At 46.4% G+C, this 19,004-nt stretch overlaps 1 pseudogene; it reads right to left on the bottom strand.

The window, feature by feature from the left end:
* LOC138663815 (zinc finger protein 182-like) overlaps positions 1-18,763 on the bottom strand; it is a 48,734-nt pseudogene extending 29,971 nt beyond the window's left edge.
* Positions 18,764-19,004: the final 241 nt, after the last annotated feature.

Genomic DNA, 19,004 nt, shown 5'->3' with positions numbered 1-19,004 from the left:
TCTGCCACGAGTACTAAACATGTGATGCCAAATAGAAGAGAGTTCTACTTACAGCGTGTGAGGCAAGTGCCTTGGGGTGGAGGGACATGGACATGGTTAATTGTAGTTAGTTTACATCTCAAATTATTTAATAAAAGATTATTTTAATATGATTTTGAATCTGTGTTTTTCTGTTCACTTCCTGTGGGATTTGATAGTGTAATGGACGGAATTAGATATTGTTCATATGAGCCTGAAAAATGACTTGCTGTAGATTCAACTGATTTTTGTTGATTGCTTGCTGACTTCCTATTGCATCACTTCCTGCAGCTATTTGTTCTGAAATCCTTCAAGGACAAAGGTGAAGGTTAATTGAACAATCGATATTTGTTAATTTGATGAATGCCTGCTGACTACCTATTGTATCAGTCCCTGTACCTTGTTGTTCTGCAAACTTTGAAGGACAAAATATGCAGGATAATTGAACACTGAAACAATGAGGGATTATCTCCTCCCACCTCCCCCCAAACCAGTGGATATGGTCCTGAAAGACAGCTGTGGGTATAAAAGGAACCTATCTCCTTCTACAGTGAGACTCTACAAGTCATCAGTCAAGGCACCATGGCTCCAGCCGGTAGAATACGGATTTGATTAACTGCCCATCACTGGACCTACGGAAACATTTGGAGATCCGTGGCTGGGACAATCAGGTCACCTGGCCACATACCTCAATGTATTGTCAGCTTCCTAAGCTTGTGGCTACTCCTCTCTGCCCTGGAAGCCCCAAACGCAAAGATGTTTTAATTCCCAGCAAGCCAGCAGAAGGGTGAAACACCCTTATACACCATCTTATATACTTGCTGGGACTGTACTATATGTTATTGACTGTTGGTAATCTGATAAAGTATCATGCCATTGTGTTAGCCTCACTCTCTCTGAGTAGTATTAGGCCCACGGGAAAGAAAAATGGACATTCAGCCAAGTCAGCGGAGGAGAGCACCCACTGACCCTCGTGTCTCCACAAGTGGATTAAAAAAAGCTGGAGACAGGAACAGGTCAGGAAAGGATCAAGATCGTCTTCTTTCAGGAACAGCAGCAGCAGTGATGGCACAGGCAAAGGTAGTCTGTGGCACCACAAGCCCTAGAAGATCCGGCAGTAGAACAACACAGTAACTGCGCTTCAACTCCAAGCTGGAATTAGCAAGTCCAGGGCCATCGCTATAAGGTCAGACAGCATCACTGCACACTGACTGGTGCGATTGGCATCATTGTCCGATTGCACCAATCAGTGCTTGTGCTGCTGACGCTACCATTGCTAAGCTCCGGCCCATGATCGGTGCTGTTGCAGCACCTATTATAGCTGGATATCAGTGTTTCAGGCAATTTCATTACCTGAAACACTGAAATCTCTGTGATTGGCTGTTAAATTCTTAACAGCCAATCGTATTTGCGGGAGGGTGGCACCTCCCTCCCCCTGGCTACGAAGTGACCAACGTGCATTTAGTCACGGTGGTCAAATGAATGACGTGACATATATATACTGCATTGGACAGCAAGTCCCTCATCTTCATGACGTATATATACTTCAAATCTTATTAAGGAGATCATCTAAAATTACCAAAAACAAAGTACAATGTGTCACAGAAAAAAATATTTCAGAATCATTGAAATCAGAAGAAGCATCCAAAGTTATCACCACGTAAAGTGACATGTCAAATTTGAAAAATGGCCAAGAGAAGAAACAACCGCACTCAATAAATTTTGTCAATTTGCAAAAAGTATCTGTGTTTTTTACATGTACAGGAAAAATCACCACAGAAAGACGAAAATAAGTGGAAACAAGGTTATGTTTCGACCCTACCCGGGTCTTTGTCAAACCTCACTTAAGAGTACGTAAGTTTATACAGTAGATTCAAGTAAGTTGAGAGAAGTCCCCGATGGGGCTCTTCCATGGGAGCAAATATGTAGAAAGCTTAGCTGGATGGGAGAATGCGGATGTATACTTCAAGGAGTGAGAGCAAAGTTATGAGATATACACCTTGAGCACCAAATCTTTAGAATTTACATTAATGAATCTTGCAGAGAGAGAAATTAGACTGTTTTGGATGAATAATTCTTTGAAATCATGTGTTGAATGCGGGAGGGTCCCCAGTGGTTTAAGAGTCTTTAAAGGGAACCTGTCACCCCCAAAATCGAAGGTGAGCTAAGTCCACAGGCATCAGGGGCTTATCTACAGCATTCTGTAATGCTGCAGATAAGCCCCCCGATGTATCCTGAAAGATGAGAAAAAGAGGTTAGATTATACTCACCTGGCGGGCGGTCCGATCCAATGGGCGTCGCGGTCCGGGGCCTCCCATCTTCTTACAATGACGTCCTCTTCTTGTCTTCTTGCTGCGGCTCCGGCGCAGGCGTACTTTGTCTGCCCTATTGAGGGCAGAGCAAAGTACTGCAGTACTTCAGTTTTAGTGAAGATCAAATTGCTTCGGAGAGTGCTACTGAAAGGCGATCATCTAATACTTCTGATGCTGGGGCTACCAATCTCCCTTTAGACACAGAACGCGGAGAGGAGGTAGGAAGAGACAGTATCATCCGGTATCGCAAGAGGATGCATGTTTCATGGAGAAAGAAACATCAATGATCCCCTCTAAAGATACGATCATCAATTTGACAGACCATCATTTAGATCCTTCGCATATTGCCCTTTTGTAAAAAAGGATTAGGTTACTGCATTCAGGAAGAATTTAATATGACCGATTATAAAATAGACCTTTTTAAGGCGGTCAGGAAAATCCATCTCCATAAATTATTTATGTCAAAACCTAGTAATGATGCAGTGTTAGGGAGGGAACGTCGCTGTCAAATAAGTCCTTTGGACTTTTTAGCTGGCACTGCTGCACTTTCGGACAATAGAGAAAACGCAATGATGTTGTTGGATGTGACTAACTCACAGGGTTCTCTTTGTAAGATTAATAATGATGGGACAACTATGGAGAAACCTTTTACGGGTGGCATAGCATCTAATTATATGCCTCCGGTGTCCCCTGGTAATATGATCGATCTCTTTGAAACACAGGTGATAAAGGAGATGGAAGCCCTTGTTTTATCATAAGGCCCCCTCTAATTAAACGGCATTGGAAAAACAAGCTTTCGATGACATTAAAGGATGGACGGAAACAGTAATCAGAGCCGCTGACAAAGGCGGCAACACGGTCTTATTGCCTAGGTCGTATTATTTGTCAGAGGCAAATAGACAATTATCCGATATATGTCACATATTTGAAACTTCAGAGAGACCTTACAAACAAGTTGAAAAACAGGAATTTTTGTATACTCACCATAAAATCCTTTTCTCAGAGCTACTCATTGGGGGACACAGACAATGGGAGTATGCTGCTTGCCACTAGGAGGCTGACTCTAAGTTAATACAAAAAAGTTAGCTCCTCTGCAGTATACATGCTCATGCTGGCTCCCAGAGAACCAGTTTGGGGCAAAAGCAGTAGGAGCAAACAGTAACATAGAAGAGTACAACATGTCAACTTAAAATAACAGGCAAAGACCTTCGCCTCATTGGGGGACAAAGACCATGGGATGTCCCAAAGCAGTCCCTGGGTGGGAAACAACACAAAGGATTAGGCTTCATGCAACAACTTGCCTAAATGTGTGCCACGGCTGCCTGCAGAATTCTTCTGCACAGACCTGCATGCGCTGAAGCCTGAGTGTGAATATTATAGTGCTTTGCGAATGTATGTAAATTGGACCAAGTCGCAGCTTTATAGACCTGCTCCATTGTTGCCTGATGACGAATGGCCCAAGAAGTCCCCACCGCTCGAGTGGAGTGTGCTCTGATTCCTGTTGGGATGGGCGGACTTCTGACTCCGTATGACTCCTGGATGGTGGAACGAATCCACCTGGCTATCGTGGCCTTAGAAATGGCAAGACCCTTCCTGTGACTTCCGGGAGAACGAACAGAGCATCTGTTCTTCTGAAGGAAGCTGTCCTTGAGACGTACCTTCGCAGAGCTCTGACCAGGTCTAAAGTGTGGAGCGCTCTTTCAACTCTGTGAATAGGGACTGGACAAAAGGAAGGAAGAACAATGTCCTCGATAAGATGGAAGGACGAAACAACCTTTGGCAAAAAGATTGGCGACGGCCTGAGGACAACCTTGTACTGGTGGAAGTTAAGTAAAGGCGCCTGGCAGGATAAGGCGGCTAATTCCAAAACCCTTCTGATCGATGTGATAGCCACAAGGAAGGCAACCTTCCAGGACAGAAGGACCAGCAAAATGTTCTGAAGTGGTTCAAATTAAGGTTCCTGAAGGGCACTTAGCACCAAGTTGAGGTCCCAAGGTTATAAAAGGCATGCGATGGGGAGGAGCGACATGTGACACCCCCTGAAGAAAAGTCTTAGGCCACATTCACACGTTCCTTTTTATCCTGCGGGTTCTCCCGCAGCGGATTTCATAAATCTGCAGGGCAAACCCGCTGCGGTTATCCCTGCAGATTTATCGCGGTTTGTCCTGCGGGTTCCGCTGCGGGATTTACCCCTACTATTGATGCTGCATATGCAGCAATATGCAGCATCAATAGTAGTGTTAAAAATAATAAAATCATGATGATATACTCACCCTCTGACGTCCCGATCTCCTGGGCGCTGCAGGCGGCGGTCCAGTTCCAAAGATGCTGTGCGACCAGGACCTTTGGTGACGTCACGGTCATGTGACCGCGACGTCACCGAAGGTCCTGGTCGCATAGCAAACCTGAGACCGGACGGCCGCGTGCAGCGCTGAGACTTCAGAGGTGAGTATAACATGATTTTTTATTTTAATTCTTTTTTTTTAATACAAATATGGTTCCCGTGGCCTGGAGGAGAGTCTCCTCTCCTCCACCCCGGGTATAACCCGCACATTATCCGCATTACTTCCCGCATGGTGGGCACAGCCCCATGCGGGAAGTAAGCGGATCAATGCATTTCTATGGGTGCAGAATCGCTGCGATTCTGCACAAAGAAGTGACATGGTCCTTCTTTTTTTCCGCAGCAATTCAGCGCGGTTTTTTTCGGGTTTTTCCGCATCATGTGCACTAAGGTTTCTGATTTCCATAGGGTAACATTGTACTGTACCCTGCATGGAAATCAGCTGCGGACCCGCAGCGGCAAAATCGCCGCGGTTCCGCAGTAAAAACCGCATAGTGTGAACATGGCCTTAACCTGAAGTCTTGACGCGATGCGTCTCTGAAATAAGACCGATAGGGCAGAGATTTGGACTTTGACAGAGCTGAGTGCCAGCCCGGAGTCCAGACCAGCCTGTAGGAACTCTAAAATGGTGGGAACTGAGAAGCTGAGAGGAGAAAGACCACGATTCTTGCAACAAGCAAAAAACTGTCTTCCAGGTACGATGATAGATGCATACCGATGAGGGTTTAAGGGCACTAGCCATGGTGGAAATTGCTTGTTGAGAAAACCCTGCCTGGAATCAACGGCCACGCCGTTCAACACAGGGCCCCTGAGTTCTTATGGTAGATTGGGCCCTGGGAGAGCAGATCTGGGCGATCCAGCAGTCTCCAGGGTATGCCGGCGACGAGGCATACCAACTCTGCGAACCACGCACAGCGAGGCTAATTGGGAGTGACCAGGATCATTGTTATTCCTTCCGCCTTGATTTTCCTGATTACTCTGTGGAGTAACGGTAGAGGAGGAAAAATGTACGGAAGGCAGAATTGGCACCATGAAAGAACCAGAGCGTCAACACCGATAGCTCTTGGATTTCGAGACCTCGCTATAAACTGGGGAACCTTGGAATTCAGTCTGGATGCCATGAGATCCACATCTGGGATCCCCCAGCAAAGACAGCTCTTGTTGAAGACTTCCGGATGGAGCTCCCACTCCTCCGAAGTGAGACCCTGATGACGGAGGAAATCCGCCGTCCAGTTTTCCACTCCTGGAACGTGCATCGCTGAGATCACCATGTGGTTGTTCTCTGCCCATCGAAGGATGTGAGAGTTTCCTTGGACTTGGCCGCCCTGCTGTGGGTACCCCCCTGATGATTGATGTACGCCACAGACGTGGCGTGGTCAGATTGGATATAGATGGGATGACCCGCCAGAAGATGATGGAACTGTTGAAGGGCCAGCCGAATAGCACGGATATCCAGAACATTAAAGGGCCACTTTCACCCCCCTCCAGCCGTTATAAACTAAAAGAGCCACCTTGTGCAGCAGTAATGCTGCATTCTAACAAGGTGGCTCTTTTAGTTTTTTGTTCATGTATTCCCAAAATAAAGCGCATTGAAACTTAGCAAAAATACTTCTCTTTGTCCATGGAGGCGGGTCCTCACTCCCCAGCTTGAACAGGTACTCTGCAGTCACTCCAATCTTCAGGGGCTTTCGGCGCCACCCCCTCCGCGCTGTTTTCGCTTCAAAACCGGCGCCTGCGCTGTGTACAACTGTGTGGGGCAGGCTTGAAGACTGCGCCTGTGCGGGCATTGCGGCCACCCACCTTGGGATTCCATGCCTCGCACTGTGTTATGCATTATGCACAGTGCGGGGCAGGGATTCATAGGCAGGGCAGCCGCACACGCGCAGTCTGCAAGTCTGGCTGTGACGTCAGACGGCCAGAGCACACTGTGCCTGCCCCACACAGTAGTACACAGCGCAGGCGCCGGATTTCAAGGGAAAACAGCGCTGGGAAGAAAGGAAATCTGCTGGGCTGTGACCGGAGAGGATTTGCTTTATCAGCAAGCCCAGGCGAGAAAGGGTATCGCAAGTAATGTGAATGGACTCCGCGCAGTCGTGGAAGGACGGACCTTCGATCAACAGGTCGTCCAGATACGGCAGAATGATTACGCCCTGAGAGTGCAGGATGAACATGACGGCCGCCATGATCTTTGTGAACACTCTGGGGGCAGTAGCAAGGCCGAAGGGTTGGGCCGTGAATTGGAAATGCTGGTCACGAATGGCGAAGCGCAGGAATCTCTGGTGAGGGGGAAAAATTGGAATGTGCAAGTACTGTAAGTGTCTCGGATGTTGATTGAGGCCAAGAATTCCCCTTCTTCCAGGGAAGTGATAACTGAGCACAGAGATTCCATGCGGAAATGACAGACCTTGACAAACTTGTTTAGAAGTTTGAGGTCTAGTATGGGTCTCACCTTTCCGTCCTTCTTTGGGACGACGAAAAGGTTTGAATAGAAACCCTGAAACCTTTCATTTTTTGGGACGGGGACAATGACGCCATCGTGACACAATGCGTCTATGGCCTGGGAGAGAGACTTTGCCCTTGCCTCTGAAGAGGGAGGATGGGAGGGAAAGAAACGTGATGGGGGGCGCATAGCAAAGTCGATCTTGTATCCGGACGACACCAGACCTCTGACCCAATTGTTGGAGACGACGGAAAGCCAGACCTGACGAAAGAGAAGTAGGTGGCCGCCTACCCTGCCGGTGTCGACCGGAATGTGCGGATAGCATGAGGAAAATCTCTGGAACCTAGGTCCTTTAGGCCTTGATTGTTTGGGTCGGGACTTCTGTACGAGACCTGAGTTCCTCCATCTCTTCGTGGAGAACGCCCTGAATTGGACGAAGTAGTGGTAGTGGCCCAGCTTGGAGTGGAAAGAAAGGAACGGAAATGGATTTGTTGTCGTCTCCGAAAGGGACCCCTAAGTCTCTGTTGGGGGAAGGAATTTACTCTTCCCTCCCGTAGCATCAGAAATGATCTGATCCAGCTTTTCTCCAAATAAGCGACCGCTTTGATAAAGAAGGAAGGTGAGAGACTTTTTTTGATGCAGAGTCCGCCTTCCACTCTCTGAGCCATAATGATCTTCTGATAGTGATGGCATTGGCTGCTGACTGAGCAGCAGAACTGGCCGCATCCAAGGATGCAGGTACCAGGCAATCGCCTGTCTGGGAAATTTGGTTGGCAAGGTGCGCCACCTCTGGAGGAAGGTTACTGTCCTGAGGTGAATTAGCGAAGGTCTCTGACCAGAAAACCATATAGCCTTAGCTCCCCATACTGCGGAAAAGGATGGATAGAGAGCCGAACCTGAGGCCTCAAAAACAGAGCGGGCCAAACTTTCTATCTAACGGTCCGTGGGATTTTTGATGGATGAACCATCTGGCACATACAGCAGAGTTTTGGATGATAGCCGGGATACTGGGGTTTTTACCACCAGAGATTCCGCACAATCCTTTTTCAGATCAGCTGAAAAAAGATACTTGGCTTCAAGAGACCTTTGTCCTGTGAAGAATTTATCGCTCTCTGTGACTATTAACTATGGCTTTAAATTCAGGATGAACAGCAAATGCCTTATGAGAGCGTTTAGTGCTCTTAAAGGACACAGTCTGATCCGGAGCAGAGCCGGAATCCTCCTCAACCTTTAAAGTCTGGTTGACTGCCTCAAAAAGCGAATCCACCATCTTCTGAAAGTGTGGCGAATCCGGGTCTAAGGAACCATCAGATTCGCAGTCAGACTCGCGTTCGCTACTGAACTCTGGAGCGGGAGAGCGTGAAATGGAGCTGTGAGGCGTGTCTGCTCAGGAGACGTGCTACGGATCCGTTTTCTAGGTGACTGATGGTTTTTAGAGTGCTTACGGCCCCTGCAAACTGACTGCTCCCGGCTTGGGGAGGATCTGTCTACATCAGTTCTGCAAATGCTCTGGTCCCCCGAAGGATCACGGAGAGATTCAATCACCTTGGCCAGCGAAGCCATGGATTGAGACAGTGACGAAGCCCACTCAAGGGGACTAGGTACACTGGGCTCGGTGGCGCTGTAGGGCTCCTGAGTCCAGTTGGGGTCACAAGCATTGCAGAGTGGTGAACTCTGAGCCTTAGGAAACGCAGACTGGCAGGAGGAGCATGAAGTAAAGAATATAGCCATAGTCTTGTTAGACTTTTTAGATGCCTTAGGCTGGGACATGATGTACCCGTCTATGTGGCCTAGGGTGCCAAGGAAATGCATGGTAAAAATTAAAGGGAACCTGTCACCCCGTTTTTTCAGATTGAGATAAAAATACTGTTAAATAGGGCCTGCGCTGTGCGTTACAATAGTGTATGTAGTGTACCCTGATTCCCCACCCATGCTGTGAAATACATTACCAAAGTCGCCGTTTTCGCCTGTCAATCAGGCTGGTCAGGTCAGGTGGGCGTGGTGACATCGCTGTTTCTTCCCCAGCTTTCCGTTGGTGGCGTAGTGGTGTGCGCATGTCCAAGTGCCGAATCCACTGCGCACAGGTGAAGAAAAAGCGCGCGATCTGCGCTATTACCCTTGTCATCGGTGGGGGCGGCCATCTTCCTGAGGCCGCGCGTGCGCAGATGGAGTGCTCTGCTGCACGGGGCTTCAGGAAAATGGCCGCGGGATGCCACGCGTGCGCAGATGGCGATCGCGGCGGCCATTTTCCCAAAGCCGAGTTTGCATCTCGGCTTCAGGAAAATGGCCGCCGCGACCTCCATCTGCGCATGCGCGGCATCTCGCGGCCATTTTCCTGAAGCCCCGTGCAGCAGAGCACTCCATCTGCGCACGCGCGGCCTCAGAAAGATGGCCGCCCCCACCGATGACAAGGGTAATAGCGCAGATCGCGCGCTTTTTCTTCACCTGCGCGCAGTGGATTCGGCACTTGGACATGCGCACACCACTACGCCACCAACGGAAAGCTGGGGAAGAAACAGCGATGTCACCACGCCCACCTGACCTGACCAGCCTGATTGACAGGCGAAAACGGCGACTTTGGTAATGTATTTCGCAGCATAGGTGGGGAATCAAGGTACACTACATACACTATTGTAACGCACAGCGCAGGCCCTATTTAACAGTATTTTTATCTCAATCTGAAAAAACGGGGTGACAGGTTCCCTTTAAGTAGCAAGTTTTTTTTTAAGATTAGTTATCATTTACTGGTTGCTCAATGGCACATCATATTGCAGTTTTAAATGTTTGTTTAGAATTTATCATCATGCATATCCCGCGTTATGTATGGTATGTTATGCCGTTTACCGATCAGATTAATTGATTTTATATTTTGAAAGATCGGGCGTTTCTGAACGCGGCGATACCAAATGAGTGTACTGATACATGTACAATGTACATAATTGTGTAATGCATATTTTACTGTAATAGAATGCTTACTGTCATTCTATGTTTTTTAAATTATAAATAGTATAGTCAGTTAAAGATATGATGACAAACTGAGTGGTTATTGTGTGTACAATATTGTGGAGAATGAAAAACATGGAATAATTCACATGCCTTGAGCAAGTGGTAAATCTAAATTTAATGTCAACATATTTTACATGGTGAATCCTTATGCCAAAACGAAAAAAAATTGAGGGGTAAGACTTACCAATTTGCAAAGTTCATTTTTCCTTGGCACCCTAATGTGGCCCTATAATATTAGGGGCTGCTGAGAAAAGAAGGGGTTAGAGCAGGGAGGAGGATCACAGAGGGACTCAATTTGTAAAATGCAGAGTTCCCTTTCCCTGGTCTGTGTCCACGCTCCTCCTGCGTTACTCCGACTGCGTGGACCCTGCGCGACACTTGTTGCCCCGGTCCTGATGGCAGATAGAGTGTGTACTAAGGCAGTCTGGGGGGAGAAAGAGGGCCCCCGAGATCTGAAAGGTGCTTCTCGTGTTGTGCGAGAAGCTCCAGTGCCGGTGGGCGGAGCCTCCACATCGAGTCATAGCGTGGGCAGAGTTGGGGGTTGCGGCCTAGAACAGGGCCGAAGCCGCGGACTAAATTTGCGGCGCCGGCAGGTACCAATACAGAAGGCGGCCACTGCATGCTCCCAAAATGAGAATGGGCCCCCCTTTCCTAGCGTCCTCCCAGACCGCATGAAAGGAGCCCTCCAGGCCTGGCACTTACCCGGAGAGGCTGCCGGGTGGCAGGTAAGGCAGCTTGCTGCAGGTCCTCCTGCGCTGCTGCTGGTCTTGGATGGTGCAGGGGTAAGGGGGAAAAGCCTCAATCCATCATCCCTTTAATAGGGAGGTAGAGAGGTACTGTACACCTCCTTGTATCATCCGCTTTAACAGTGGCGGTGCAGTGGGGGATGCTCGGATGCCACGAGGTAGGCCTCTGTAAATCCCAGGGGTTAATCCCCTAGGATGGGACAGGGCTGAATGTCCGGCAATAGGCCTGGCTGCGGAAGAGGGTATATGGAGGAGACACTCCACGTGCTCGTCCGTTATGGGTGTGAGGAGATCGGTGCCCTTGAAGGGACCTGTTGTCTCTAAGAATCAGCTCGGTTGTGGCATCCCACGTTGCAGGAGAGTATACGGAGGGGTGACACTCTTTGTGCTCGCCTGTTGATGGTTCGGGGAGATCGGAGCCTTGAAAGGATCCGTCGCCCCTTCGTCCATTGTAAAAAATAAAATCAAAAATTGAAAAATTGAAAAAAATTAAATAGTTTTTGGTCTGAATAGCAGACCCGACAGTGTGCCTCCTACGGACACCAAGCAAAAACTGGTTCTTTGGGAGCCAGCACGAGGGTGTATACTGCAGAGGAGGAGCTAACGCTTTTTGTGTTAACTTAGTGTCAGTCTCCTAATGGCAAGCATCATACACCCATGGTTCTGTGTCCCCCAATGAGGCGAAGGAGAAATTACTTATGTTTCTTTCTCAGAAAATATGTAGAGTTGGGGGTAATAAAGAAGAAAGCTGAGAAATTGCTACCGGAGTTCCCAAAAAAACCACACTGGCACCATATCCCAAAGGTACGTAAATCTATGCACTTTCCCCCTGGCCGTCCCATTGTTTCTGGGATGGGGTCTCTCACCGAACCCTTATTCCAATACATGGATTGGCTTCTTAGACCTCTTCTAGGTGACAACCCTTCTTACATAAAAGATACCAATGAATTCTTGGGAATAATTCAGAAATTCACTTGGCAAACAGGGTTCTCCTTAGTCTCTTTAGACGTGGAGTGCCTCTATCCTCAGACCATGGGAGTAGAGGCTATCAGAGAGATCTTGGCTACCATTGACAAAAGTCCAGATTTTGTTAATTTTGTTTGTGAGGGCATTAATTTTGTCTCGACACACAATGCGTTCATGTTTTTGGACACATAGTATTTTCAGAACGTTGGTACTGCGATGAGGACTCCGGTAGCATGCACTTTTGCTAATTTGTTTCTAGGGGTGTTTGAAGAAAGATTCATTTATTCCTCTGATAATCATGTTTTTGAAACACATTAAGTTATTCATACGCTATGTGCATGACATATTCATGGTGTGGGATGTACACAGGAGACATTTGGCAATTTTGTGGATTGAGTCAACCGTTCCAACACCATGAATATATCCTTCACATCTTAATTTGGTGGTTTGTCTCTATAATTTCTGGACGTTAAGATTAAGAATGACGCTATATGCACCACGGTTTATCGAAAACCTACTGCCATCAATTCTTTGATGCGCTTTGACAGTTTTCATCCATATTATACAAAGCAATCAGTACCCTATAGCCAGTTTCTGAGACTAAAGAGCGTTAATAACACTAATGAGGAGTTTGTTAAACAATCGGCCAAACTATATGATAGATTCAAAAAAAGAGGGTATACAGATACACCGCACTCAATAGAGTTAGAGGGGAACCTTTGAACAAACCGTCTAAAAAGAGGAAGAAAAAAGAGAAGAGGTTTATTTTTTGCTTCCAGTATGGTCCTATGGATAATTCCATTCGGTCCTTTATCAGAAAAAATTGGCACATTCTGAAACGTGATAAGGAACTCACCGAGATTATGACAAGGGGCCCACCAATTTCAGTCAGACGTAGCACAAGTTTCAAAGAGATTCTGGTGCAGAATCGCATTAAAAAAGAGCGCAGTGATCGGTTGGTTTGAGAGTTCCAAAGGGTAACTACAAGCGTGGCCATTGTCCTTTTTGCAGATATCACATCACGGGCCGTTGTTTACATATTGGGTCTATCTCGCATTGTGTTTTTGACTATCTCATGCAACACCAATTTTGTCGTGCATGCAATTTTTTGCCCAAACGATACGCCGTTTGTAGATTAGATTCAGGGAACATTTTAATTCCATCACCTCGGGAAAAGGAGTGCCCCGCTTGATTAGTCATATCAGGGAATGTCACCGGGGGAAGACCCCAACGTCTTGTCATTCCCAGGTTCAGAAAAAGTTGTTCTACCCCCACAAGGGGGAGATCTGCATAAACTCCTCCTCAGGAAGGAAGCCAGGTGAATTGTGCACTCGCACAATGGAATCCACGGGCTTTAATGGCAGGATCGACATGTCTATTTTCCTATAATTTCTTCTGATGCTCAGGTTTTTGTTTTTATTCACTATGTTTCAGATATGCAAGTATAGATTGATTGTTTTTTTATATTTTTTTCATTTTAATGTTCAGGGATTAATTTGTGGGAGGAGCATACCTGCGAGCAGGTATTCCACCCTTCGTCATTTCCTCTGACCTGTTGACCCATAGAAGTGCAACAGTGCGAAACGGCCATTGTCACTCCCATACTCCATCTCCCGTTCTCCTGTTGAAGATGTTTTAACCGTTTGTTTTTCTTCAATAAAGCATGAAGAAAATATGTCCAAATATAAATATGTCCAAAATATGTCCAAATATGTAGAAAGCCACTTCTGCTTTCTACATATTTGGACTTAAAGTACTGTATTTTTTCTTGGTGAGCACCCGACGTCTCAGGTTACATGCCTGCAGCAGTATCAAACACCGAGATGGCAAACTAGACTATACTAGTTCTAGTGGTGCGGATCACTTTTTCTCCTTCAATGTGGTGGATTCTTCCATGGGTGAATGCAGTATATCACCACATGATATACCACAGACGGTGGTGGGCACGCCATATACTGCATACTCCCATGAAAAAGCCCCAGCGGGGACTTCTCTCAATTTAGTTGGATCTACTATATAAACTTTCCTACCCCTAAGTGAGGTTTGACAAAGACCACGGTAGGGTCGAAACGTAACCTTGTTTCCACTTATTTTTGTCTTTCTGTGGTGATTTTTCCTGTAGATGTAATAAACACATACTTTTTGCAACTTTACAAAATGTATTGAGTGCGGCTGTTTCCTTTCTTGGCTACTATATTGGACTTTGTTCACGTTCAGCCTCACCTCCAACACAGCAGATTGCACTTCATTTATTTTCCGAAATTTGAAAAATGGGTCGGCCGATACAGTTAAACTGTGAAGCACAGCAGGGAGACACAATCTCCCTGCTCTGCCGTTATGGGGTCCCTGAGCTGGGGGGGAAGGGGCTGTGAAAGCGCTGACACAAAGCCCGTCCAGCAACTGTATCGGCATCTGCTGAAAGCTGATACAGATGAAAGCAAGTTAGAGGAGGGAGCATCTGCTGTCTCTGCTTCCTCAGAGTCTGATGTCTCAGCACGATAACGTCACAAGATGGTGTCCTGTACGCTAAGATGTGCGACATTTCACAAGACAAGCTGGAGCTGCGGAGACCAAAGCAGCAGAGGAACGAGGAGGAGAGGTGAGTATTGTGTTTTATTGATTTTTAGAACACCGTGTGCAGATAAAACTGTATTGAGGACCATGTGGGTGTGTGTGTGTGTACTGAATACTGTATAGATAATGGGGGGAAGGGTGCTTTATACTGTATAGACAATGGGGAGTGCTATATACATGAGGGGGATGTATTATGCAGTATGGACCATGGAGGGGGGATGCTATATACAGTATGGACCATGGAGATGGGATGCTTTATACTGTATGGACCATGGGGATGGATGCTTTACACTGTATGGTCCATGGAGGGGGGATGCTTTATACAGTATGGATCATGCAGGGGGGATGCTTTATACAGTATGGACTATGGAGGGGGGATACTTTATACTGTAAGGGCCATGGGGGCGATGTATTATACTGTATAGACAATGGAGGGTGCTTTATACATAAGGGGTAATGCTTTATACAGTATGGACCAGGGAGGGGGGATGCTTTATACAGTATGGACTATGGAGGGGGGATACTTTATACTGTAAGGGCCATGGGGGGGATGTATTATACTGTATAGACAATGGGGGGTGCTTTATACATAAGGGGTAATGCTTTATACAGTATGGACCAGGGGGGGGGGATGCTTTATACAGTATGGACTATGGAGGGGGGATACTTTATACTGTATGGGCCATGGGGGGATGTATTATACTGTATAGACAATGGGGGGTGCTTTATACATAAGGGGTAATGCTTTATACAGTATGGACCAGGGAGGGGGGATGCTTTATACTGTATGGCAAATGGGGGGGGGGGGGGGGGATTTATTATACTGTATGGACCATGGGGGTGGATGTATTATACTGTATGGACCATGGGGGGATGTATTATACTGTATGGACCATGGGGGTGGATACATTATACTATATGGACCATTGGGGGCTGTAATATACTGTATAGTCCATGGGGGGATGCTTTATACAGTATGGACCATGGGGGGATGCTTTATACAGTGTGCACTATGGGTGGATAGGTTATGCTATATGGACAATGGGGGGATGCATTATGCTGTATGGACAATGGGGGATGCATTATGCTGTATGGGCCATGGGGGGATGCATTATGCTGTGAGGACCAAGGGGAGGGGACCCATTATAATGTATGGACCATGTGGGGATGCATTATACTGTATGGGACATGGGGTGCATAAGACTATATGGGACATGGGGTACATTATAATGTATGGAGGACTTTGTGGGGCTGCAAAAATATTTGGAGGCTTACGTGGGAGTCTTTAAACTGTATGCAAACTATTATACAGTGAAATTTTGTGCAGGGTCCATCATACAGTGTGGAGAGGTGTGGGGTCATTATACTTCATAGAGAGGTGTGTGGGAGTCACAGTTCGGAGATCATACTGTGTTGGGGTCACCATACTTTTTAGGGACAGTTACGGGATGGGGTACAGTAGGGTCATCATACTGTGTGTGTGGAGAGTACTATGGCGGAATTCACTATGGGGCGTATCTTAGTGTTTGTGAGGCACTTTTGTTGACATCATACTTTACAAGTGCAAAGAAAGGGAAATCTAGGGCTTCAGTAGGAGGAACATTAGAGGGCACACAGTACCACAAAGTAGGTGCAGTTATAGGGACACATATGGCAGCAGTGGCTCAGTGTTGAGGTATCACCAGGATGAGGAGGTTGTGAATAAATGGAGACGGTGCAGGAAATGTGAGCAGTCAGATGTGTCTTTGTTGTAATCATTGCAGACGAGTCCTGGAGAATTCATCATATCGGTCTGGGCTAGCTTGAAAAGATGGGAAAAGTGAACGACTCCACCAGAAAGATTGCCAACTGTAAGTCACCATCTGTAACTGTGCTGTAGTCTTAGGCTACGTTCACATTTGCGTTGTTGGGCGCAGCGTCGTCGACGCATACCGACGCATGCTTCCCTATCTTTAACCTGGGGGGCGCATGGACATGCGCCGGTATGCGTTGTATTGCGTTTTATGACGCATGCATCAATTTGACACACCAGACAGGGCGCGGACGACGCTACTTGTAGTGTTTTCCCTGCGCCAAAATTCATTAACATTACTAGTTTATGTCAATGCATGCATCAAAAAACGCAGCGTTGTGTATATGCGTTGTTGGTTGCGTCGACGATGCTGCGCCCAACAACGCAAATGTGAACGTAGCCTAACATGTTATGCAAGACTGGTATCTACCACTGTCACCATATGGAAGTATTATCCTTGTTTGTCTTTGTATAGAGATTTTTTTCAGTAACAGAGCAGTGATCTGCGGAGTTTCTCCTACATCCACTATTAGGGTGCGCCACCATAGTTGTAATCAGGGTTACATGGTTAGGGGCCCACTCAGAAGTTTCCCATCCGCTAAACCAAACCCCTAGCTAGGCCTCTGACACCACTAATAAAGGAGAAAAGCCGGTGTCAGAATTCTGATGTCTTTCTGCGGATTGACCCCTAGTGGCTGTTATTATTCACTTTCATAATTGTGCTGCATATCCACTCATTCTCACTAGAGGCCTGTATTGTTTGAGTATTCTGTCTAGCCTTTAGATTAGTTCCTTGCACAGCTCCTGAGAATTGTGTTTGTCCATATTCACGCGTAAAATACCGACCAAATACTGATGTATTTGCAAGCCAAAAACCAGGAGTAGAACAATCAGAAGAAAAAGTAGAATATAAACACGTGCACCACTTCTGCATTTTTTGGCTTGCAAATACTGATGTAAAATACTGAATATATACTGAATGTGTGAACGGGGCCTTACCCAGACTGTTTCCACTACCCCCCTCTCTTGTTCCTATGATTCCTAGCCCTGCTTTCAAGAACCGGAACTACTGCTTAGTGTTTCCCACTCGTGCTCCTCTGGCCATTGGACTGCAGCCGTGCTCCACCATTATCATAACAGCCAGTGACTATGAAGAATCTGTGACTTCACTGCATTTAGTAGTTACTACTCACCTGGGTAGTCATATGTAGGAATCTCCTCTTTACACCACTCATAACCCCTAACATGTGTCTCTGTAGCATTAATATGGGTCAGATCTTCACCCTGAAACAAATATTGTAAAAGTCACTGACAGATGGAGAAGTCACATCTATGATCAGCTCTAATCCTGCCATCTCCACCGTTCTCATTACACAAGTATAACACATATAATACTGGTGGATAAAACAAGACTGAACACAAGACCTTCACAACTGTCTACAGATCACAGGGGAGATCTCATGACACCTTCTCTCCATCTACCTGATAACCCTGAGGAACATCAGTATTAATATGGGTCAAATCTTCACTCTGAGACAAATATTGTACAAGTCACAGACAGATAGAGAAGTCACATCTACAATCAGTTCTAATCCTGCCATCTCCACCGTTCTCATTACACAAGTATAAAACATATAATACTGGTGGATAAAACAAGACTGAGCACAAGACCTTCACAGTCATCTACACATCATAGAGGAGATCTCATTACACCTTCTCTCCATTTACCTGATAATCCTGAGGAACATCGAGATCTTCTTGTTTACAGTCCTGTGGAAGAAGAGGAAGGGGACATCTCTCTGGTGTTGTCCTCTTACTGGATAGAACTGGAGGAAACACATATAGGGACTGAATTCATTCTTTACATACAGATAATTATAGGCCGTGTGTATTTAGTCAGGTCTATTACCTGGTGATGTGAGGGGCTGGGGATCTTCCATCATGACGTCCTTGTACAGATGTTTGTGTCCTTCTAAATACTCCCACTCCTCCATGGAGAAATAGACAGTGATATCCTGACACCTTATAGGAACCTGACACATACAATAATAAAGTCATCCCCTCAATCCCTTCATAGCGTTAATGTATAATGTCCCAGCATTCCCAGCAGTGTCACCTCTCCAGTCAGCAGCTCAATCATCTTGTTGGTGAGTTCTAGGATCTTCTGGTCACTGATATCCTCATGTATCAGGGGATGAGGTGGAGACCCCATGAATGGGCTCAGGGGTCTTCCCCATCCCTCAGACACAGTGTCCTGACAAGGCTCACTAGAGGTCTTCTTCACTACTATGTAATCCTGGTTATGGAGAGAAAATAATAAATTTCACTACAGACATTTCCAGAGTCCTCACCTCTCCAGTTCTGTCCATCTGTTATTCCCATAGATAAGAATGATGTAATGTGACGTCATCAGAATCTCTCACCTCTCCAGTAAGCCGGAAGAGGATCTCTAGGGTTAGGTGCAATAGCCTTTCCGCCATCTTGTCCTTGTCTCTATCCATACTTGTATGGTCACTCAGGAAAATTCTCTTATATAGAAGATCTTCAGTCAGAGGATCCAATATTGTAGGAATCTGAATGAGGAGAAGATGGAGCTGATATAAAATCATAAAGATTCCATGTAATAGAGGGATTTTTGGTTCTAACCGTAAAATCTCTTTCTTGGAGCCTTCATTGGGGGACACAGGTAACCATGGGTGTATGCTGCTGTCACTAGGAGGCTGACATTATGCAAATAAAGAAGAAGTAACTCCTCCCCGGTAGTATACACCCTTCGACAGGCACCAGGCAACTCAGTTGGTGCAAAAGC

This window comes from Ranitomeya imitator, chromosome 2 (assembly GCF_032444005.1).
Source record: "Ranitomeya imitator isolate aRanImi1 chromosome 2, aRanImi1.pri, whole genome shotgun sequence".
NCBI lineage: Eukaryota > Metazoa > Chordata > Amphibia > Anura > Dendrobatidae > Ranitomeya > Ranitomeya imitator.
Note: the sequence above shows the minus strand (reverse complement) of the source record. Positions and strands in the feature narration are given on the sequence as shown.